General features: G+C 37.9%; 1 long non-coding RNA gene across 23 annotated transcripts in view; it reads right to left on the bottom strand.

Moving 5' to 3' along the window:
• LOC149237845 (uncharacterized) overlaps positions 1–25598 on the bottom strand; it is a 56691-nt gene that overhangs the window by 11038 nt on the left and 20055 nt on the right. For 7 of the 23 annotated variants that reach the window (XR_016246334.1, XR_016246335.1, XR_016246332.1 and 4 more), the window contains 2 exons: positions 3926–4009; positions 3595–3642 (listed from right to left, as the gene is read on the bottom strand). The exons of 12 other annotated variants lie outside the window; for them this stretch is intronic. This is a non-coding gene — a long non-coding RNA (uncharacterized LOC149237845). The remainder of the gene's footprint in view (positions 1–3594; positions 3643–3925; positions 4010–25598) is intronic. 4 more of the 23 variants (XR_016246339.1, XR_016246348.1, XR_016246347.1 and 1 more) reach the window with 1 other exon arrangement.

Raw genomic sequence — 25598 nt, 5'->3', positions numbered from 1 at the left:
AGTTGCAGATGACAGAATTTAATGATCACATCTGTCTTAGTGTTTGTAAAAGACCTGAAAAGTATGTCCTGAATAAAAGTTTCTGCATGTTGTTGTCCTGGATGATGTTGTAAGATCATTGACTTACAACCAATGAATGAACATCTGCTGATCTGTAGCATATAAGCCGTCTTGATATGTCAAGAAGCAATAACATCATTTGGATTATGGCAAGAGAAGGAACTGAGTGAGATGGACAAAATGTGCCTAGAATATTTTATTTAAGTTGTTGTACGAACCTGAGTTGCATCATACTGTAAGATATGTGTTCATCAGCAGAAGTATTGTTTTTGGAAGTTGCAGACTCTAATATACCTTCTGGAAATATCCTGTATGACTAAGGGCTCTTGTAATATGCTGCTGAAGTCGCTGCTTGATTCTTGCTGTCACTAGAACAGATTAGTATACAGCATAGTTTTTCCTTCAAAGTATTTGATAAATGATCAATTTCATTTGGTTCAAGAAAGTTGCTCCAGAATAAGAGGGAGCTGAGAAGAAGAGTCATAACACTTGTGCTCTGAGACCTTCTTGGAAAATCTAATTGTCCTAGGGTTTGTAAACCCTAAGTAAATCTTGAAAGATATGATTAAGAAAGCCACAAGGTTTGTGGACAAAACCCTAGACCCAAAGTATTAAAAGACGCTGATTCCACTGAATGAAGAATCCCTAGCTCATGCAATGAAGGAAAGGTAACATGGCTGATGACGAGGAAAAAGATGCCAAGTTTGCAAATGGATTTCTATGATTTTTGCAAAGAAGGCAAGGATTACGAGGGAGCCGACAAATTCTCTTCAATCCTCAAAGATGAGTACTTTATAAATCTCTTCCTCGATTATTATTGTTTTGCTATTAAATAGCCTCTTGCTCTTGTTTCTTTTGCTGGGTTATAATCGTTCTTCCATGGCTTCCTAATGATGTTTGCAAGTACATCATAAAGACTGCCAAGACTCTGGCGGCAAATGAAAGCATTGGGAAGAATGAAGCAAAGTTTGTGGCAAGAGGATTCTCCACGATCAATAATTTAGAGGAAGAAAATTGTACTAACATCTATAATCGTACCTAATGACTGGAAGAGCTCCTAGTTCAGAGGGAGCAGGAAAGCCAGAAAGCTTGAAGGATGTAATGATAAAGGAAATTGTGCCGAAGAGAAGTCAATGATGACTTCCAAGTGGATCTACAAGATCTAGCATGCAACAGATGGCAACATAGAGAAATACAAAGCACGGATTCAGAAGAGGGAAAGGATTATGAAAAACAGTTTTCTCTAGAATGCTTTGTACAAGACTTGGTATTCTTAGATTAATGGATCAAGGTTGATCTTGTTATTATATGACTTGTTTCTGACAGGGACAAGACTCCAGTGACAGAGGGGGCAACAGTGGCAGGAGGATTTCCCTTCGTGATAGAGTGAGCATTCAAGCCCTATTCCAGTGTCAAAGGGAGCACCCAAACAGGGTGACTAGAAAGCAGTTGTGGTAAGAAAGGCAGTGAAGGAAGACAGATAGTTTATGATTAAGCCAAGGAACATGGCTCAAGCATGTATTGAGATCTCTGCCTGGCACAGTCAGTTATGGATTAAGATATGTCACAATTGATTAAGTACAAATGCAGGAATATATAGATTGGGCAGAGAGTGCAGAAGACAAGAAGAGCACATCAGGATGTTGTTTCATGATGAGCAGGAAGCAGACAACTAATGCACTCAACATCGCAGAGGCCAAGTATATTGCGGCTAGTTTAGCAAGTTCTGAAGCAGTGTGGCTTCAGAAGCTACTCACGGGATTGCTTGAACAGGTGCAGGAGATGACCATGATGACAAGTTGAAGCACATTGAGATCTAGTACCACTATATCTTAGATATAGTACAAAAAGGAGTAGTAAGGCTCCAATGCATTTCTACATACGAGTAGGATGTTGACATTCTCACAAATCCTCTGTCCCAGGGTGAAGTTTGTACACTTTAGGGACAAGCTTAGAGTAGTTGAGAATGTTTCCCTTAATTAGAGGGAGTGTTGATATCGTTGCATCAAGGACAAACATTCTCCCTCGGTCAAAGGTATTGGCCAAGTCACATTGTAATGTGGTTAAGGTAGAATGGTCCCGAGATCATCAAGGCCTGCCAAGAGGTACTTGGCTAGTGGTTGGAGTGAGTGTTGAAATGGTCTAGAGAGCATCAAGGCCTAGAGTGCTCCCCAAGTGGGCAAGTGAGTGCCTTTAATATCGGACGGGAGAGTTACAATTCAATCAGCTTGCAAGAATGGCAATAGCCCAAGGTTTCTCCATAGGTCACAAGTGTTGACCAAATTCCAAGTGACGACTTGGATAATTAGTGAATTGCTCCAAGTGACGACTTGTTGAGAATGATGTTGATGCAAGATGCTTTCCACGGATAATGGATTGACATATCAATATAGCCAACTCATTCAACCTACCCTTAGAGATATTTTTCAACAAGAAGAACACGTGAAGTCATTATGAATACCTCCCTAGCTAAGAGGGAGCATTGGATTTTTGTAGCTATGGTCGGTCTTCATATTTAATAATTTAGCCCTTCAAATATAAATGCAATAATAAATACAAGACATGTTCTTCATGTCATTTCAAAATTTTTAAATTTGAATATTTTGGCACCAAGAAAGTCAAATCGGCCCTCCACATGATCAAGTTGGCCCAACTTGTTGTGGCACTCATTCGGCCTCCCAAGAAGTCTATATATATGACATTCAACCTCCTCCTTTTAGCACCCTTCGACCTTACAAGACATAACATAATTTGATCAGAGCAAATAAGAAAAGGACAAGAAGGGCGAAGACTAATCCAGCATCTTCTCTCTCAAATTGACCTCGCGCGTGTGGACTTTACCTCTCTGTTGACCTCGCACGTGTGACTGAGTTTTTGGGCATATCTGGTTAGCAAGTCTGAGTTTTTTCTAGGTGCAGGAGGCCAAAATTCAGCCCTAGCAGAGAAGACCAGGTCAAGTCTATTGGGCAGCATTTTGAGTTAATAAGAAAATAGTTTGAACAGGTTTGACCAGGGTGCTCTTGCTGGTCCGTTTGACTCTATTTTGATTGGAAAAGATCAGTTGTGTCTCTTGTTGAAATCAATCATTTCTCTAAGGAAAAGGTTCTTGGGTTTTTCCCCCAAGTGGGTTTTCCCAGGGTAAATCTTGTGTTGTCTGTGTATTATTGTTTCATTGTATCTCTACTATCCCACTGGTTTCATGGTTGAATTTCGCAAGTATAATTGCTTAATGATTAACTAGAAGTGCTAAAGATAATCACAATATCATTGGAAGTAATTATCAGTTTTGAAAATAAGTGCTAGTATCTATTGTACTTGAAAAATCAACACCAATCATATTCTAATTACCTTGATGTCAATACACTCTTTCCTATTGTGTGATACTTATCACATATAACTTGAGAACAATAATAGGACACAATCACTGGAACATGAAGTTTATAAATGTACTACATTCTTTAACTACAAAAGAGATTTCATGATTATTTTATGAAATACTAAGAAATTGATCACCAATTTTCAAAGCATGCTTACAAGAAATGCTGGCAATTGTCCTGTGTTGAGATAATCTACGGGCATCATCTGATATAATTAATGCAAGTAGCCATTTGTTAGACTTCATAGCTATAGTCGAATATCCAAGGAACCCAAGTGCATCATACAATGAAAATCCAATTCCCTCAACTAATATTAAATATGGGGCAATTTATTATATAACTACCAAGAGAATAAATGTAATTACCTCGGCCATTACTATCATCACTCAACAACTGAGGTTGCAAATCAATTATTATGGCAAGAATGTAGCAAAGTCTTTTAAAAAAGAAATTAAATATTTTATTGCTTGTAAAATATAATTGTTTACCTCTTTCATCACCTTCCCTGTTGCCCTTTTCTTGTAGGCTTGTAGCCCTATTGGCTTTCCTCACCTCCAAGCTCATTTGACAACCTATTAAAATGTCGTGCACATCATGCTTCAGTGTAGAGGGAAGATATTTCAATAACTCATGTATCTCTTCTTGTGTGTCATACACAATCATAAAACCCTATTCCCTCATGCACTAAGACAAGCATGGCTCTGAGGGAATTTTTGATACATAAATGGTAGGCCTATGGCTCTTCCATCTAGACAAGAGAGATCTTCTGTGGAATTAAAATATTTTTTTTGTCTCTACAATCAAGGCTTCAAACTTCATAATGTGAATTCATAAACACAAAAGAAAGAATATGCTTCTGATTTGGTTCAATGCTTGGTTTACTGGTTTGCAAAGCCAATTATATAAACATAACTCTGTTTATACAAATTCAACCAATCACTCCAAACCTATTTACTAGCTGATTCTATATTCTGCTATTTGATTGTGCCTACAAAACACTTAAACAAATTGTAAATCTATCCATTCACATAGTAAACAATTAATGAATAGATTCACCAAACTCCATGTTTGTTATTGGCAAGCAATAAGCAAAGTGATTTCTTCTTACTCTCTTATTGTCAATGTTCACCACAACACCGGGCCATTACCTAATAATATTTAATTATCTAATTTTAAGGTAACAAGTTAGCTAGAAATCAAATTGGTGTATGAGACACCCTTGTCTGTGGAACAAGGGACCCCCACCACACAGGGATTTGATAGCTTAGTCTAAACCAATGTTATTAGAATTGGACCTGTTGACCGCAAACACTAGAACCCAGACCAAAACCACACAAAAACCATAAATGAAAGCAGAAAAAAAATACATAAAGTATTCAAGTTCTGAAAAATATTTATATATATTCATGTGCATCTATGTGAATCCAAACCATTATACAGATATGCAAATTCTCTCATTTATATAGCAAGCAAGGGTCAAAGGCACTTAGCTCAAGTGGTATGGTTCACAATTTGTGTCCCAAGTAGCGTGGGTTCAAGTCTCCGGAGACCTAAGTCACCTGACACGGGGATTCGGGACACGTAGGATTCGAGATTCGTGGTGTCGGATTCGGACACGCTGACCCCCGGAACAGGACACGTTAGGACATTTTATATATTATTTTATGAAAAAAAAAAATATATATATATATATATATATATATATATATATATATTAAAAAATATACATATATATTAAAAATTAGACATTATCATATTTCTTACACAAATTTTAATTAATGATACAAATTTATTGATTTCAAACATAGATCTTCATCTATAGCTATTAGCATGCATAGTACATACAAAATTCAAATAAATGTCAGTGGTACTGGTCACATAAATGATAAATCTATTAAAAATTTAAATAATGATTCATAATTCATAACTGAAAGACAACTTACAACTACAAGATAGTAAGATAAACACACTGACAACTGTAGTTTTCTCATTAAGTCATCAAATCAAAATGTGTTACATAGGTAGTGTTGGTGCAATGCCAATGGCAAATAGAAATAGAAAATATAAAACAACTACAGGTATACAAGCCTCAAGGCATCAATCAGCATCACTGTCCCCATCATCATGGTCCCCACTGCTCTCCTCTACATCCTCCTACTCCGCTGTATCCATAGTCGCCTCTGCATCTGCTGGTATGGAGGTTGACCCCTCTAAGTCATCAAATCTAACAGGCTCTAGCACTGGATCATTGAGATCCATGTTGGCCAATGCCAACTCAACAGTGGTGTCCAGACCCATATCATCAGGAACAGTGTTACTTGGGAGCGGGAGCGAAAGCGGGGAGCGGGAGCGAAAACGGGAGCGGGAGCGACATATTCAGAAGCTCTTGGTTTGGTGCTCTTGATTAAATATGAGTTCCATACCCTAATACATGACAAAATTCAATGGAAACATTGCAATCCCCCAATCCTAAAATCCTGAAAAACTGATAAGTCTGCTGAATTTTGAATGAAATCTAAAATTCTACTTTCTCCATATGAAGTCCAATGAGGCCGGAACCACTCTCAAACATCCTGAGTCATTTCATGGTAATGTTAAAAATTTAAGTAAAAGGATGAAAATGAAGATTAAGGAGAATGTCACTTTTACTTTAACATTACCATGAATAGCATATCAATACTAGGGCCTAGACTTGATCATGAAGCTGCCAAAATGCTTTACTCCTTGCTCCAATAGCACAAATCACTTGCCAAATGACAAATTTAATGAGCAAACACGCCCTTTTCGTTCCCGCGCTGAGCTTAGCGAGTCCTGGAAACCGGACACGTGTCCTAAAATCGCGACACGCTTTTGAAAATCGCGACACGCCCTCGGACACGACGTGTCCGAAACGGACACGACGTGTCTTGTGATTTGGACACAAATCCGGACCGAATCGTGTCGGATTCGCCGGATTCGGGATTCGCAGGAGTTTAGGACGAATCCGGTGACTTAGCCGGAGACATGTTCGCCCTTGTGGCATTATGAAATATTGGTTCTACCAGGTGGAATAGTGGCAGCCATTTCTACGAAGTTACTAACTGTGCCTAGTGCAATGTATTCAAAACTGTTTAAAAAATATAACAAGCAAGGGTGCAATAACCAAGATAATGCAAATTGCAATTCATATCTAAACCAAAATACGTCATCGAAGAGGGGCTCTAAATGGCCTCTAGTGTCCAAAAATACGATAGCGTTAATTAATAACTATAGTCTAGACGTTGGACTATACAATCTAATCAACAGTGTTTTAAAACTAGGCCAGTCCAAATCGGATTCGACCTGGTAAACCAAGCCAAACACCTGCCCGGGTCGGCTAGGTAGAAAAACTGGTTCGGCTAAAGCTCGTCTTAAGCTGGCCAAGCTAGTCCGCAGGGAAAAAAGGCGGCAACTCAAACTTCAAACTCAATTTTTTTTTGGTTTTATTTTTTTTCTTAATGCCTCTACCCCTCTCCCAACCCTATAAAAGTGACCCAACCCCATAAAGGTGACCCAACCCCCTCACATTTAAACACATCTATCTCATTGCATTTGTGTGAGCATTTGTGAGGAGTTTGTGAAGAGTTGGAGTTGGTTTTTGGAGCAGTAGTGAGGAGGATCCTTGGGTTTCGCCATCTGACTTTGATTCAAAGTCTGAGCGAGATGATCTTGCCTTGTTTAGCAATAGTGACTAGTGATGTTTTGTTATAGAGGCCATTTAGAGCCTCCTTGGTTATGTGTTTTTGTTTTGATCTCTATATATTACATATATTGGACAGTGCACTTGGTGCCATTTTGATATAATAGATATATTCATAAGCATACTTTGATCATATGTTGTCTTCCCTCTATATTCTAATGCTTTGAGTTTGGAAACATGAATGAAAATCTTTAAAAATATGTTTTTTCATTAAAAATATATATATATATATATATATATATATATATGTATTTTTTACAATGATCGAGTCATTGAAATCAACTACACTTAGTCGATACTGATTCGAAGTTGGAGTCAAAGTCGACCCTTGGCCAGTTCCAAATCTGAGTCAGAGTTATAAAACTATGTTAATCATATGAGAGAATCATCCAAATTCTCATCATCTACATCCTTAACATAACTAGACTCAAAGATATGGTTCTAGCTTGATTCCCTTGGGCCTAAAGATATCCATCCAACGACAATGTTCAGATCCTTGAATCAGTGCCTAATCAGCCCAAGAAACTTGGCTCACAAACTCTCTAAATCATCCCAACAAATTCTTCAAATCAACCCTCAGTTCTCCAAATCAAACTAGGAATCTCAACTCGAAAGGTCCAAATTGCTCAAATGAGATGTGTGCATAAAATGGAGGATTAGGACCTCTTTAAATAGCATTACAGGGAACCTATGGTTAGGTTTAGTGTTTCACCTTTTATATTTTTTTAATATTTAAAAGATAAAAATTAAGTTCAAGTGGTCCCCATCACCAGCAATATGGTTCTGTATAAAATTGGGCAATTTTGACATTTGTAATCGGTTTTGTATGAATCAACCTTTTCCAACCCTAAACATTCAAGCACACTAGAGTCTAGTATGGCCCCAAAACCAGTCAGACTAGCCAATTTTGTATGGAACCAATCTTTTCTAATTTGAAACCTTCAATCACATTGGCATGGCCACAGAACCAGTCAGACCAACTAGTTTTGTAGAAACCAGTTCAATTCTAATAAAATTGGTCTAAACCTATGTTTGCAAAATGACAACTAAAGTTGTTGATCGTCACATAGGTTGAGGTGTATGGCTACAGGTAATAATCCCAAACAAAGTCTATTGATGCTTATTAGCTGTCACAAAATCCAAGGAACAATCGTAAGTGTATATCACTATTTGATTTATACAAAGCACCATTGCATTTCCAATGCCAACAATCAAACAAGACGCTCATTGGATTGTGGGTTCCACCCATAGCTTGATCAAGAGGAATTTAAGTTATAAGGGTGTGACGTTTGAACAAAGAATCACCCAATTCATCATCAACAAATTAATAAAAGGGAATTGATGCCATCCAATGACTAGTCACCTGTCATGATGACAAAAGACATGGAGGAAATGGAAATACAAGTGTCAAACACGAGACACAACAACCCTAGAAACAGGACATGGAGGACATGTTATATATATATACACAACAAATTAGTGAATTACACATATAAAAATGAAATAAAGACAACGAATCAATATATTTTTTTTAATTTAGAAACTAAAACATTTACAAGATGATACAAATTCACTCATACAACTAATACTACATCAATGATGATGATAAAAGGACAAACTCACAAGAAATTAGAACCTTCAACTATAGTTTTCCCACTAAGTTACCAAAATCAAAATGCATTACATAGATACTAAGTCACTGTTACTATAGGCGGGAATGCCAATGGGAAACACAAAATACAGTAGATAATAGAATCGTAGATGGAGGAATCCCATAGCTTATGACTATTAATAGTCCTCCATGTCACCATCATCGAAATTAGAATCACTACCACTACTCTCTCCATCTCCTCTACATCCAATCCAATCTCTACATTGATTGATGTGGACGATAACCCCTCAAGAGGATCACCATCATCAAAATTGACCAGCTCTAGCACTAGTTCATTAACATCCAAGTTGACTAATGCCAACTCAACACAATTGTCCAAACCCATATCATCAAGAAGCACTCCTCCCTCTGCCTGTAAATAAGACAGAAGTTGGTGTGCACACACACTATTGTCTCTACCTTGGACTGTTAAAGCCTCCTCTCCTTCAAACTGTACAAATTCCCATATGTGCTCCAATTCCTCTTGTAATAAGAGGAGAGTAACCTAAGAGAGGATCCTCATGGCTAACTGTTGTAGAAGAGGGCATGTTGCCCCATGAGTTTGCCACCAAGCATAGGGATTTCCCCCCTGTCTCTAAGAAAATCGTAGCCTCCAAATCTCCCAGTGCTAGTGGAAAAATCTGCAAAGACCTGCTCCAACTCATCTGTTGATTTTTGCGGGAGGTATTCCCCAACTACGCGTCCACCCAATTAAAAGAAGGAAAATTACAATTTTAAATTTGAATTAAAAGTGCTCAAATCAGCCCAAAAAGTTCAGGTCGGCCCAACCAAAGGTACATGCCCCTTGGGCACCATAAGATCACTATATATTGGCACTCAACCTCCTCTCTTAGACACCAATTCGGATCATCTCTTGAGAAGAAGAACAAACCCAATTAACTTGCAGATCATCAAAGAAAACGAGTCAGAAGAAGAGTTCTATTATGTTCTAAGAATAGGAAGTTGCAGCCCTCGAAGAGGACCGAAATCTCAGTCTAACACAGATAAGGCTAAGTTGCAGGGCCTTGGGCCGAGTTGCATGAGGGTCGCAGGCTGGGAGCAAGGAGGCAAAGAGTCCTCAAAAGCTTGAAGAACAGTTTCGAGGTGTCTTAGACCTTGGATGAGACTAGCAAAGATGGTTTAGGGTCTACTGTTCATGGAAGAAGGGTTGGTCTAGCCCTAGGAGTTTTTAGGTTGTCCTATACATCTCAAATTGCACTTTTGTTGAATTGAATAATTTCTCTTAAGATTGTTGGGTTTTTCCCTGGTTAGGGTTTTCCTAGGGTAAAATTTTGTGTCTCTTGTGTTTGGTTGTCTCATTATGATCCTACTATCATTATTGAATTTTTGTTGAGATTTCTATGTATAATTGATTAATGATATATGTGACATAAGATGAATTGGTTAAGAAATCACTAGAAATTAATTGTCAGATTAGAAAATCAATTTCTCTTTAGAAAACCAACATCATCAAGGGATGTTCTATCCTAAGGTATCCATCTAAACACATCCTTCCTCCCTTATGAAATCTCACTATCCATGTGAGTAGGGAATCTACATAAAGGCCCATCGTTGAGCCAATCATTGTTGAAGTATTTGCAATCCAATGAGTGAACCAAGCAATGCAAAGGTCTACAATTCTTATCCCACCTACTGACAAGTGTCAAGAATATCATGTATGTTGGTGAAAAAGGTCTTTGTTGATGTCCTATTCTTAGGGCATTAATTTCGTAAAATAAAGGTCTTCATGAGCTCAATCATGGAATGTCATCCCTCATAAATTCCTCCTAGAATGGGTTGGTCATTGACTGCAAACTAAAACAAAGAGATGATATGGTCCATGATCTTAATGGTAAGATCTACCCCCTCCAACCATCATTTAATAGTGCATCCCTGACCTTTTTGGAATAAATTTGATCTTTCTTTCTCCAAAAAGACCAAAACTTTGAAATAATTGTCAACCCAAGAGCAGTCTTAACCTCCCTCAACCTCTTAAGCATGATGAATGAGGAAGGAAACCGCGTACTCTTTATAGATTTCGATGCATTTGTATAGTTTTATACAAATTTGTGAATATGGCATGCCTCCTCAATAAGAATTTTGATCCATGTAACATCTGAAGCAATAGAATTAAGTGCTAAATGCAAAGAATGAACGATGAAAGGTGTCCAATATATTTGTGGATATTTAGCTTCCACAATCATGCTAACACCCTTTCAAGCAAGTGTATTATTTGTAATAATTTACACACAAGAATCAACACCTACATCATCAGTAAATTTAATAAACAACTCTCAAATATATTGTGCATACTTGTATTTTCCAAGAGAATCCACTTCTTTCAACAACACTAGTCCCTTCAAGGAAAACACCACGAAGTGGAGGATGGCGTGTTGCATCTAGCCATCCACTAAAACAATAATTAATCTAGATGAAGGCCATGACGGCTTAATAGACTCTAGCATTTTATCCACCTCCTTTAACTTAACCAACAATGTAATTCTAAGCCTCTCTAAACCAAGAGGCACATATCTTATTGTAGCCCCTTGAACTAGAGCTCAGCATATCTCAATAAACAATGGTGATTGTGCAACATTAAACGAGATGAAGTTGAGAAAGAAAAGATGCACAATGGTAAGATCAATCTCATTTGGACCCTCTTGTTGAAATATCTTTTCCATTGGACCAAATGCCCCCTTTTTGTTGCTTGAACTGCACTCATACTCCCAAATGAAAAATTGCTAAATGATTTTCTTAAGAATGGAAGAGAATCCTCTTTCTTGGCTTTCCTACATGTTGTTGCCATCATCGCCAAGCTAGCATTGGCCTCTCTTTCCAATTGTCTTTGTTTCAATGTACTCACTCTTGAACATGCTCCAAGCCCACAAGGTGTTCCCAACAAATGGCCTTTAACTCGAAAGTAAGTGCTCTTAAATTGATTATGGCAAAAACCACATGTCCAAGGAATATTCCCACCCCCATCTAACTTGGCCCCAAGCCCTTCATTTACAGTAACATGCTTCCGCAAGGGACACTTGTTCTCTTGAGCCTATTGCCTTGCTAAAACAGAGTGTCTTTAGCATTTGAGATTGTTGTTGCAACCCCACTTCTAGCATACAGAACACTAGCAAAGCCCAAAGAAAATGGAGGAGAGGGAATAACATTAGTGGGTTGATTCCTCCCTTTCTTTGTCCTTTTCCAACTTCCCTTGATGATTGAGCCATGATTTTTGTGAGAAGAGGAAGAAGATAAATTGATGTAGAAAAACACTTGAAGACTAGTGGAAAAATCTAGTTGCCTAGCACTCTGAATCCCTTTGACAATGGACAATAACCCTCGATGGCACTCCAAAATGTCTTAGAACTCCAACCTGTTGATTGAAATGAGCATAACATATGGAAAGTTGTGTTGTTTTCATGCACCACAAACCACTTTTACAAAGGACACGTGATAGTCATATCTAATCTCATTATTGCCCTAGACCTAGAGTACTTAGTGAGGCTTTGCACTAAGCTGCAAAATTTTGTGGTGACAACCACCATGGTGATGGTTCCACGCACGGTACAAGCAATTAAATCAACATAGAAAATTGGTTGAGGACACCCACCAGCAATCCAACACATTTATAATAGTGTTGTAATTGTTGGACATAATCCTTCGAGACTTGTGTCCATGTAAATAATAAAAGTTGTAAATATTCAAGAAGATGAAGATGAATAGACTCTTGGATAGTAAACCAATGAGTCAAATGATTTGTATAAATTTGATTGAGATCTAATATAAAATCAATCCCTTTGGGAGCTACCACTGACATGGTATTACATCAACATTGCCTATCTCATTGTAACTCCTTTCTGCCAATCCGGTGTTTGGCTTGTCTCTTTTCCCATCATTTTTGCTCACACTCTGCCAATAACCATTCACCTACAAGCTCGTCAGTTGTTTTCTATGCATGCGTAGGAAATGACTGCATTAGGTGCCCCATCCAATCTCGCACCCAATTCTCTCCTACATGGCCTCAAACCCTAGCAATTGTACTTTATAGTAACATTTGTCTACTCACAACTATGTCATGTGCTTCATGCTCAAATTTGCAACCAGGCATTTCTCTTGTCCATTTTGTCTCCCTCGGCTCCTAGAGAATGAAACATATATCCATCTTCCCTCTTCAGTTGTGTGACTATTTATGACCTTTACAATTTTGAGCAAGTTTTCTTTGGCCTGTTGGGATCCTTCGTAGCCTTAAGCCCTTTCTTCTCCTTTCGGGCCCACAACATCAGACTCATGAAGGTTTTCTTCATCTTCAACCCCAGCAACTTCCAAGCCCTTTTCATTTGGGAATCTCTTTCTACAGGAGCAATCATAATTGGATTGATCCTTAGTTCCTTGCTTTCTCTTGGAAGATTTACTATTTAGCTGACTACCTACAACTAAGTTACCAAACTGCCCCTCTACCTTACATTCTCCTGAAAGTTACCTGGTTTCATTTCAACTTTCATTAGCATGAGTAGATCATCTTGTTGATTCCAAACTAATATCCACTAAATTTTCAATAGAAGGTTGTGGAGAGTTTGGATTCAATTCATTTAATCCCAACTTCTATTGGAAATACTGAAGGGGTTGAATCAATATTTCCTTCCAATTAGTCAATTTTTAATCTTCAAAGCACTAAATTCACATTAGCATTAGATCAAATGTGAATCAACATCACATCACGTGAACAGTAAACAACACCATTCAGCGATGCACGACATCAAATAGTACACAAGAAATTTTAAGTGGAAACCCTTCCAGGCGAAAATGTTGGAAATGTAGCTAATGTCAGTCTTCATAATGTAATTCAAATGTAACATTGATATATCTATCATATTCATTTATTACATTCATCATTATTATTTTATTTTAGTCAAAGCATGTTCTTCATGCTTATAGAGTCAAAATGAGTCAAAAAAATTATTTCAAGTCAAAAATTATGTACTTGAGTCAAGTCCCATTGGACTTTTGAAACAAAAATTAAAGAAAAAAATGTCTTGAGTCAAAAAGTCAAATTGTCCACCACAAGACCAAGTCAACTCTCATTGGACAAGTCAACCTTAGGGGCAGCTATTCGACCCTCCTGGACATGTATATATAGAATTCAACTTGACCACTTTGGAGATTGTTCACTCATTCATCGTCACATCACTTTTTGTGTCAAACAAGAAGAAGACGGTCGAAGTCAAAGCAGAGAGAGTAAAGTCAATGGACAGAGAGAAGACAAGTTTTATCCACTAGTTCTGCTCACACGTGCAATTTTTTCTTAGGTACTGTAGGCATGAAATTTCAGGGGCTGAAATTTCAAAAGTTGACCATATTTCAGAGATTTGACCAGCACTGACTTTGACTTGATTGGAGGAGACTTGGAGGAGGGTTGACTTGGATCTTTGTGGAAACTTTTGGTCTTGGTCTTAGGTCTTGGATATCTCATTTTGACGTGATTCTATAAGAAAAGGATTGGTTGGGTTTTCCCCTGGTGGGGTTTTGCCCTGAATTGGAGCCTAATTATTGTTGTTCTCTATTTATTTGTGATCCTTTTGTTTTGAACATTTGTATAATTGCTTGATGAAGAGAACATAATAAATAATAAGAGAGTAGATAACATTCACAAGTAATTATCAAAAAGAGGAATCAAGCTTTAATCTACACTATATTTGGTTTTTCAACATGGTATCAAAGTTATGGTGAAGGCACGAGCATCTTTAAAGAAGCCCTAATCAAGATCAAGTCTGGTGTGCAAAGAAGATCAAAAGACATCCAAATCACTATGACAAATCCAAGTAACAAGTTTTGTGTACTCCCATGGAGTGATTTCTAAACCTAGTGAAGAATGACTAAAAGAAAACGATATGAAGGAATACTAAGAAGAGTCTGAATCTCTGACATCCTTTTGTGGCATCTAAACTTACTGCGGGAGCACTTGTCTGTCACAACCAAGCATCATACTTCTAGTTTAGTTGAGTTTATGTTAATTTTAAATATGTTCTGTGCTAGAGCAATTTATTTCAATTTTCACAGTTAGCTCAATATATTTTCCAAATTAGCAATCACATCAGCATTAAAGTAAATTGCAGATAGAACATAAATATAAATTGCAGAAGACAAACCAAGACAAGAGAACACAAGATGTGGCGCTAGCCAGGGACAAACCCCAATGTGGGGAACCCTTGATCAATTCTTCTTATATGTTCTTCAATAGTTCAGCAGAGAGAGATAGAGATAGTACATTTACAACAGAAGTCAACACTTTGACTTATCTAGATAAGAGCATAGATCATCTCTAAGAAGATGATACAAGAGATCAGTTGAAGACATGCTGCTTCAACTGATTCTCCAAGGTGACTCTTTCACCTATCGTTGTGTTGCACCTCGTCATCATGCCGCACCTCTCCGTGCTGCACCATGCGCACCCAGCATCACTATGCTACATCTCATCATGCTTCACCAATCATGACTATACCCATCACTATACTGCATCATGTGCCATGTTTCTATATTGTCCTATGTGCTTGCAGCACTATGCTTGCCATGTTGTCCCATTGTGCTTGATGTTGCTATACCTTGCATGCTTCTTGTCCCAATGTGCATGCTTATTGTACCTTGCATGCTTGTTGTCCCAATGTGCATGCTTGTTGTACCTTGCATGCTTGTTGTCCCAATGTGCATGCTTGTTGTCCCAATGTGTATGCTTGTTGTACCTTGCATGCTTGTTGACCTTGCACAATGTGCATGCTTGTCGTACCTTGCATGCTCGTTGTCCCAATGTGCATACTTGTTGTACCTTGCATGCTTGTTGTTGCTATCATGCTGCTGCACTTACATCAGATCATTTTTAGGGGATTCTCTAATCATTCTAACAATTGTTAGGACAGCCTTCACAATAAGGTCACGGATTAGTTGGGGCATCAATGACAGTCCTACCAGCCCTCACACATCAGCGGAAACATATGTAACAAAGCTACGATCACCCTTCTCCAGCATTCCTAAACCACACGTTGGTTTGTTATACCCCAACAGTCACAACTAGCCCTTATGCCCTCCACCAAAGTGACCTAAAAACAAGCTACTACTCCAGCAATTAACTCGGCCTCCATTGAGGAACTCAGGCCTCCTCCACGCTGTCTTAGAGCCTCCCTCTCTTGCTACGGTTAGGGCAATTTCAGACCTTGCATTCTTCCATAGACTGCGTTAAGGTTCTAGGGCATCCATCTAAGGTATTGACCCTCTTCTAGGCTATGTTTACATTGTTGCCCTTCTTGACGGCATATACCTCTTCATAGGTTATGTTAGGGCAGTGTTGCGGGGGAGCGCCCCCCCCCCCTCGCTCCCGCTCCCGATCCGCGCTCCGGGCGGGAGCGACTCGGGAGCGGGTCGGGAGCGCGCTCCCTAAAAAAAATTTCGCTCCCTGCCTTTTCGGGAGCGTTTTGCCTTTTTTGCATTTTTTTTTTTGTAGTAATGTTCGAAATGCAATTTTTTTTGAAAGAAACAAATAGTTTTTGAGTGGGGCAACTTAATGATCAAGTCTAGGCCCTAGTATTGATATGCTATTCATGGTAATGTTAAATTCTTAAAGTAAAAGTGACATTTTCTTTAATTTTCATTTTCATCCTTTTACTTAAATTTTTAACATTACCATGAAATGACTCAGGATGTTTGAGAGTGGTTTCGTCCTCATTGGATTTCATATGGAGAAAGTAGAATTTTAGATTTCATTCAAAATCCAGCAGACTTATCAGTTTTTCAGGATTTCAGGATTGGGGGATTGCAATGTTTCCATTGAATTTTGTCATGTATTAGGGTATGGAACTCATATTTAATCAAGAGTACCAATCCCTCTATGTACCTTGATGTTAGTGACATTGGTTGTCGAACTCCTCTATCATGACCCTTCTAAAAATGTACACATCACTCAAACAAAATCTTGACTTGACATGCTATGCTTTTTCTATCTTATGTTAATGCTTAGAGGGTGATATTAATGACAAAGATCCCTATACAGATACAAAGGTAATGACAAAGATACCTCTAGATATTAATGCTTGGAGGGTGATATTAATGACAAAGATCCTGATTTTGCAACAAGACTAAAAAATTAGACATTTCTCGTGGTGGCAAGAGGCCCAAGCATAAGAAATAGATAATAGATTTACTTCTCTTTTCTAGTTTCTAGTAGCTTTTATAACTATTGACTCTTTCATATTTATTATGATATTTTTTTAAACAATATATGACAATTTAAGTTTGAAGTTGGCAATTATAACTCATTAGTAATGAATTATGAATATGATGCTTCATGAAAGTTGTTTCATTTCATTTCATTTTATAACATTTCATTTCATGTTAGATATTATTTGTTGTAATGGTTACACTTAGCTTACAAGTACAACTTTGGTGATCAATGATGATAAATGTTATATATTGAATTTTGAAAGCTTGAAACTTTAAGATTGATGAATCATGAGACTCAATATGTTGTATGTTACTATGTTACTAACTTGCGGACGTGGTTGATGAAGATTATAACTTCTAGATGATTGTTGTTATATGGTTCAATCTATGCTTTTTTATGTTTTTTATATCTAATTCATCATTCTACATGTTTTTGTTGACATATATGTATCAAAAATTAAAAAATATAAAAAATATATATATTTTTAAAAAATCGCTCCGGGATTCGCTCCCAAACCGGGAGCTTCTGAAAATGGTCGCTCCCGCTCCCGCTTCCGCTCCCGCTCCCCGCTTCCGCTCCCGCTCCCAAGTAACATTGTCAGTTAGGGCTTCTCCATAGGAAAGCGTTAGGGCTTCTTCATAGCAGCATTGATCCCCACCCTTGCTGCAATATAAGAGCCTCCCTTTTGGGCAGCGAAGATTCTTCTCCATGAATGTAGATAAGGGCAACGTATAGATCTCTTCGTCTAGGGCTAAAGCAAACCTCCTAGATCAGCGTATTCTCTTAGGGATTCTTCCTTCCATTAAAACCCAAACAAATGGAGAGGAAGAGATCACAAGAGAGTTGTGAGTGTGTCCAAATGACTTTCAAGACACCTCTATTTATACTAAAACATTGAGCACACGAGGGGTTTATTTGGTTGTTGGCCGACCTTGACGAATTGTCCCATAACACAAATAAATTCATATCTCCAAGAATACTTATTGGAATCGAATGATCTTTAGATCAATCCTACACCTCTCGATGAGAGGGATCCAAGAAAAATATTAGTTGCCATAAATAAGATGACCCACACGGAGTTTGGCCCTAGTTGCCAATTTTAACAGTTTACTATGGCACTGTATCTACTATGAAATGTAAGGCATTCTATCACAGTGAACGTGGGATCTAAGGACAGTAACATGACCAGAACTATTAACAAAGTTGTGATGAAAATTTTTGGGTTATTAATGGAGGATAGATTTGATATTTGGATTGCTAGTCAGATATCCAAAGTTTGAACTCCTTAACTACTGTATATGCAAGCTTTATCCTTTTTGAAATCTTGTGGAGAAGCATCCACTAGCTTATGGTCAAAGCCCATCAACACAAATACATCTAATCTGAAATTGAAGTCAAGGTTACTCATTCTTAAAGGCTGAACATAGAAAACAAAATTACTCGCCCTTTGAAGAAGACAAGGCTACAAGAATATGAAGAAGAAAAGAAGACCGAAGTACAGATCTGGATAAAGATAGAATAAGGAATAGTCAAAATTTCAATAGTGATTTCCTACGCTATTCGAATTTTCTGAAGCATCTAATTTTGGGAAAGAGTTTTATACAACCTACATCAAGAATTCTCAAGTGTGACAAAAGACAAGAAGTATACATGGCAGATCAGAACCTGTGACAAGTCCAAACCTTCTAGCATTTGAACCTTTTGTAGCACTATGGTATACAAAATTTTCTATGACACTATGACATAATTTCCGTGCCATACGAATTTTCTCTGTGGCATCCAAGGTTCATAACATAAGCACTCCATATCCAAAACAAAGGACTTTTGTAGGACGAAAACTGAAGTCATATTTGATTTATGCTAGCCTTCGCTCAAGTAAATAAAGAAGAAAAAGGATCAGAGGCATGCATCAGAACTGCTAGTTTTATCCCTTTGAAAAGGTATCCATTCTCTTATGAACAAAGAATACTAACAGTCACTCAAACAATCTGAAGAAATATCTCCTAGGCATATACATCCATTTCTGAAGCAATTGACAATTCGTTGAGGCAAGCAACAAGCATGAAGAACAATATGAATGATTTCAGTAAGTCGTATGAGGAAGTCTATTATCTTTGCAATGATGTAAGCCATAGGAGGGACATTACAAGGAGACTCTTATTTCTACAATAAGAGCTATAGGAACAAGAATCCATCATGACATTGAACAATAAATACTATACATGACATCCGAGCTTTCTGCAGCACTATAGTTCACAAAATTCTCTTTGACAACACTTCTCTGAGGCACGCGTAATGATGAAGAATCTGAACTCTGGGGCACTATATACGAGGAACCTGAGGGATATTTATGACGTTCTGGTTTGACCCATTGAAAGCAAGAAACGTAATCATAGGATAAGACCTTGCGAACTGTGTGGAAGAGCTGTGACAAGATATGTGAAGTGTTATGAAGCACAAGTATGAGAAGCAGCTATGTTACCTCCCTTCCAATACATAAAAGAAAAGACTAATCACATCATCAAAGCAGACCTATACAATACAATAAAATCTGATAAGGGACTGAAGATTGGTGGAGAGACCATAGCCTTCTCTATAGAGGATATATATGCAAAGAACATTGCAAGCATCCCTAAGAAATCCCTATGATCAGCATCCTAGTTCGATATCTGAAGGTCTAAGGTACCTCTATTGAAGGAAGTCTACTCATGTCAACTAAAGAAATAGAACCAGATCCCTGCAGGAATGGATAGCTAAGGTTGAAGAGATATGTATAATTTTTGTGCATTTCATGATCTATGTTGATTATATTAAGTCCTCTAGGTTATGGTGATGATCTTTTGAAAGATAGTAAAAGGGTCTGCATAGATATGTATTAAAGATCGTTACATAATTGATATGTTAGCATTCAGATTATTTCCTTATAAAGACTAGGTCTAGGGTTTTGCAAACTAACCTATCAGTATGCTTGTAGAATTTGCAATTTCTTAAATGGCAGATCCTGAAGACTGTGAGAATCTAGGGTTTGTAAACCCTAGCAAAGATTTGAGTTAGAAAACCCTAAGAACAGAAATCCTAACTAATCGTTTCCACTATAAAAAGAAAACATAGCTCTTGAGAATGACAAGAATGACATTATGGGAACAAGGTTGGTGAACAAGTACAAGATTAAGAGGGCGTTGACCTTCTTCAAAAAGATAAGTACCCTACATCTGCTTGATTATTACTATTGCTTTTTTATCTTTGTACTTTGCCTTTTGTTCTTTCATAGTCTTCTAATAAAGGTTGCAGGTCAAGTCAAGATCTATCTAAGCTTGATTAGCATATGGAAGAATTGGAAGAACATGGCAAAGTATGAAGATTAAGAAGGAAGAAGAAGTCGATTAGATGGCAGCACAAAAGAAGTAGCTCACTGACTTCAGCCGGAAAGAGGGAGCTCTGATTGGTTCAAGAACACATAGATTGGGTTCATAGTACTGATGATGATTGGAGGTGATATGATTTCTTGGAAGAGCATGAAGCAGAATTCTATTGCAGTACGAAGAAAGATGTGATGGCATGTGTAATCTGGCTCCATAAATTGCTTGATGAACTACTTGGTGACACGTTGGATTTGATATGAAGATTATTAGAAAACAAGGAAGGTCGAAGATCGTAATGCAGATAGAAGTTGAAAAGCTACAAACAAATCTCTACGAAAGAATAAGTAGCGGATGCATTGATGAGTATTTTTGAGACAAGCTTAGGCTTGTGGTTATTTCTCCTTGTTTGACAGGGAGTAAGGATCTCCTCCCTGGTTGAGAGGGAGTCAAGGTGGACACCATATTCTCCATGTGTCGTGCACTATGGCCAGGACTAACAGTCGTAAGCCTAGTGAAGGCACTAGTAGGGAGAATGGTAGATTGGATAAGCATCTGGGACCAATATTCTTCATTTGTATCCAAGATAAGAATAGTCGCGAGGACAAAAATTCTTTAAGGATATGTATCCAAGAAAAGAATAGTCCTGTGAGGACATACCTGGTGAACATCCAGATGGGGTGTGTGCCTATAGAGGCAGTGGTGTCCAAATGTATGCCTCCCACCATTGTGCTTTGATCTAGTGGAGAGATAGAGCTTGTTAGTCAAGGCCTTGCTATTTTTGACAATGTCGGTTAAGTTGATGCTTATCAATCTAAATCCTTTCTTATATTAATATTTTAACTAGAAAGTATCATGTTGTGTCATTATGAATACCTCCCTAGTTAAGAGGGAATGTTGAAAATGTAACTAGTCTCGATCTTCATAATGTAATTCAAATGTACCATTGATATATTTATTATATTCATCATTACTATTTTATTTTAGTCAAAGCATGTTCTTCATGCTTATAGAGTCAATCGAGTCAAAGAGTCAAAAAGAAATTATTTTGAGTCAAAAATTATGTACTTGAGTCCAGTCCCATTTGGACTTTTGAAAGAAAAAGATTTTTTGTCTTGAGTCAAAAAGTCAAATTGTCCACCACAAGACCAAGTCGACCCTAGGGGAACCTATTCAACCCTCCTGGACATGTATATATAGAAGTCAACTTGACCACTTTAGAAATTATTCACTCATTCCTCATCACATCAATTTTTGTGCCAAACAAGAAGAAGAAGACAACCAAAGTCAAAGAAGAGAGGAAAGTCAAAGGAGAGAGAGAGAAGACAAGTATTATGCCCTAGTCCAGCTCACATGTGTGAATTTTCCCGAGGTACTACAAGCTTGAAATTTCAAGAGCCAGAATTACAGGGGGGCAAAATTTCATGGGTTGACCAAATTTCAGAGATTTGACCATCGTTGACTTCGACTTGATTGGACGAGACTTGGAAGAGGGTTGATTTGGAACTTTGTGGCAGTTTTTGGTCTTGGTATTGGGTCTTAGATATTTCATTTTGATCTGATTCTATAAGAGAAGGATTGGTTGAGGATTGGAGCCTAATTTCTAGTGTTCTTTGTCTCTTTGTGATCCTTTTGTTTTAAACATTTGTATAATTGCTTGATGAAAAGAACATAATAAATAATAAGAAAGCAGATAACATTCACAAGTAATTATCAAGAAGAGGAATCAAGCTTTAATATACACTATACTTTGTTTCTCAACAGAAAAAACCATCGAACACTTCTTAATATGCGTCTTCAAAAATTTGCATCAATTAGGAAGCTCCAACTTCCAAGATTTACAGCATCAACTGAAGGAGGCTCCAACCCCCTAGTTTATAGACTCCAAACTGAAGGAAGCTCTGACTCCCTGATTTACCAGCTCCAACTAGAAGGATGCTCCAACAGCTTGGTTTACCAGCTCCAACTGGAAGGACACTCCAATGCCCTACGTAGGCTCCAACCTACCTTAGCATCACCCTGCCACCCTGAAGTGTTCTTAAGCTCTAACCTGAAGAAGACTCCACTCTCCTGCCTTGCACCACCCTAACATCCTATTCAGCAAGCAAACCAAGATTTGATCTCATTTCCAAACTGGGTCCACCTGTGCTCAATAACAATATGATCTTTGCTCATCAATCAATATCTGTGTCTACTCAACATGTACATCAATAGAAAAATCTCTGCTGCTCATAATGAAACTTTGACAAAACCTGTCAGCACCAGGCTTCAATCAAACGGATTTTCCACATTAGCAACATTCATAGCAACAATTGTCTTCTTAGATTACTCAGCCCTTTGCTCAGCACACGCTTATCATCAGTTGCATGCATACAAGGCAATAGCTCAAAGCAATATATGACAATACTAGCAATGCTTACCATAGCCAACCCTCTTACTGCTCAACACACCTATAGCAACATATTTTAACTCATCAAAGGTTCATACATGAAAACCCTAGTGTCATACACATCCATCATAAAACCTTAGCAGCATCATTGTGACCAACATCAAGCACTACATTATAAGCCTCGTTCAATCATAGAGATATCAATACTACAATACTATATCGTGGTCACAAACAATCAACTCAACAACTAAAACAATAATACAAACACAATGTTGCAGCTCTATAGTAGTAATATAATCTCAGAAAAACCACTGTCAAATTAACTTGCTCAATACATCAATGGTATACATCAACCTCTCTGCTCAGTATTCCATCAGCATATTGCAACATGAAAACCCTAGCAACTCTACTCAGCTTTTGTTCAACGGATCAAACCCTAGAGGTATAGCGCCATTTAAGAGTTTCTCTGCAATGCAACCACTGGTACATCTGCTTAATGTATAAAGAATATTCTTTGCTTGGCCTAGCACAGACATCGGATTAGTTTTTCTCAGGGATACAGGTTAATGTCAGTCCTTGCATTGTCAAATACAGCAATTAATAGGTCTTGTCAAAACAATACATAGGCTTCATTCTCAGCAAGAGTGACCAACTTTTGTTATTGGCAACATTTTAGCTAATGTTTATCCATTTTGGTCTAATAAACAAAGATGTGCATAGCTAACACATAAGCTCCAACCACAAATTAGCCATGGTATTATGATCCTTGCTTGTCATCACTGTTCTTTCTACAGAACAAGTTTTACCTCTGCACAATACTGCCAATCTTTATAGATTATACAAACCCTGAAGTCCAGTCATCACAGCAAACCTTCTATGGACTTAACATAGTCAACAAGTCCACACAAATAACATCCTGCAGTACTAACTCCTTGAATCCAACGAAGATGCTTCAGATGATAAGGCAACTATGCCCATGCAGTGCCTCAGAAATACACCTGATCTATCTCAGAATCAAGCCAAATGGCCTCATGCATTAGATCTGAACCAAGCCACAGAAAAGAACAAAATGTTACCTTAGGTCCGAGCTGCAAAGGATGGCCTCAGGCTGTCTAGTACATCTCCACAGAAGCTGGCTGAGAATGTCAAGAAGTTTCCATATAGGAGGGTTATAAACTTCTGCAATAACTAGTCAAGAGGACACTTAGAATTTGCTTCAATCTGCCTTTAGCAATGTTCAGATTAGGCCTCACTGAAGGTGCTTCAGATAGTTCAGATTAGGGCTCAGGTAGTGACTTTAATGCCTTAGAGATGTCAACAAAAGGTTCTTCAAGCTGCCAACGAACTTGAAAATGTGCTTCTCAAATTAGTGTCGAATAACTCTTAAATTTTGTGTGACATGTCACTTCCTCAGGGCTGAATTGAGGGTTATATGCCTCTGCAACAGAGGTCGGAATTACTCCATTAATTACACAGGACTGCCTTCAAAATCAATGCCATTAAGATCTGAAAAGAAGGCTAAATAGGTCTCAGTGATAGACCTTAAGAAAAGTGAATTCTTCTCTGAAGGATGACCCAAAATAACACTTCAAATCTTCTCACAGAAGGACATGGAATATGGCAATAAACCTCAAGTCCGAGCCTCAGGATACTACAACAATCTTCAGGTTCGAGCCTATAACAATACCTCAGATCTGATCTTCAAGAGGTGTGCCTCAGGGAGGCCAAAATAGAGCCTCAGGGCCTGCACACTATAATCAAGAGTATAGCCCTAGACCTGTGCTAATATGACCTCAAACAAATGCAAAGAGTGTATGATGAAGGTGGTCATTGAGATCTGTTATAAAACCCAGCCAAATGCCAACAAGAAAATAAAAGAAATGCAAGCCCAAAACCCTTTTGAACTCGACCTTCTCCTTGAATCTGCGTGTAAGCCCTTGGCCTCATAAATCTCAGAGAGAAAATGTGTTAGAATGATGATCTTTGAAGAGGAACTGAGCCCTCTATTTATAGAGGATGAGGGGGCCAACATGACCTAACTTCCATGGAGCCGACCTTAGATCATGCCTAAAAAATCATTTTTTTGACTGAGCCGACCAACCAAACTTAAACTTGAATTTTCAACATTAAATTTTTTGGAGCCAAAATTAATTTATTCTTGGATACCAACTCAAGGAGGGAATTTTTGCTAAGTGAGAACCATCAAGAAACATTTTTACTAATAATAATAATGCCATCATGTGACCAATCATTAATCTACAATAGAATTCGAATTTTGGGGCTTCTTAACCAAAGAATGGGCCTCAAACTTTAATCAAGCATATCTCCTCCATCATGAGGAGCCTCGTGATGTGCCACATACCGTTAGAATTGACTTGACGAGGAGAATCAATTAATGAAGGTCTCCAGAGCAAATTCACTGATCTTCATACTCAAAAACTTCAAGTGTGGGGCTTCTAGGGTTTCCTTGCTTCCTCCCAGGCCTTCTTGTCTATTGGAGTTTCCTACTGATGTAGTCCATGACATATATTAAGAGCGTTCAAGAACCGACATTGGCATTAATGATAACACCATTCAACAAATTATAATCAGCCATTCACCTATAACAAAATCAAAATGTAACAAAGTCTTTCTATGGTCTTTATTGTTTCCCATGCATTTACTATTGAGATTTTTTAGTGTAATTATTCAATGAAAGGAGTGCCATAAAATACTGTGTGAAAAATCATTAGGAAATAATTAACTGGAAGAAAATTGTATTCTACTGCACACCTTGTAGAATTTCAAAGTGGTATCAGAGCTTTGTTGAAAGATTAGCCATTGAAGTCAGCCTTAGAG

Source organism: Pinus tabuliformis, chromosome 8 (assembly GCF_031772625.1).
Source record: "Pinus tabuliformis cultivar Carrire ecotype Pingquan chromosome 8, CPIR1, whole genome shotgun sequence".
NCBI lineage: Eukaryota > Viridiplantae > Streptophyta > Pinopsida > Pinales > Pinaceae > Pinus > Pinus tabuliformis.
This window is presented reverse-complemented; position numbering and strand designations above follow the sequence as displayed.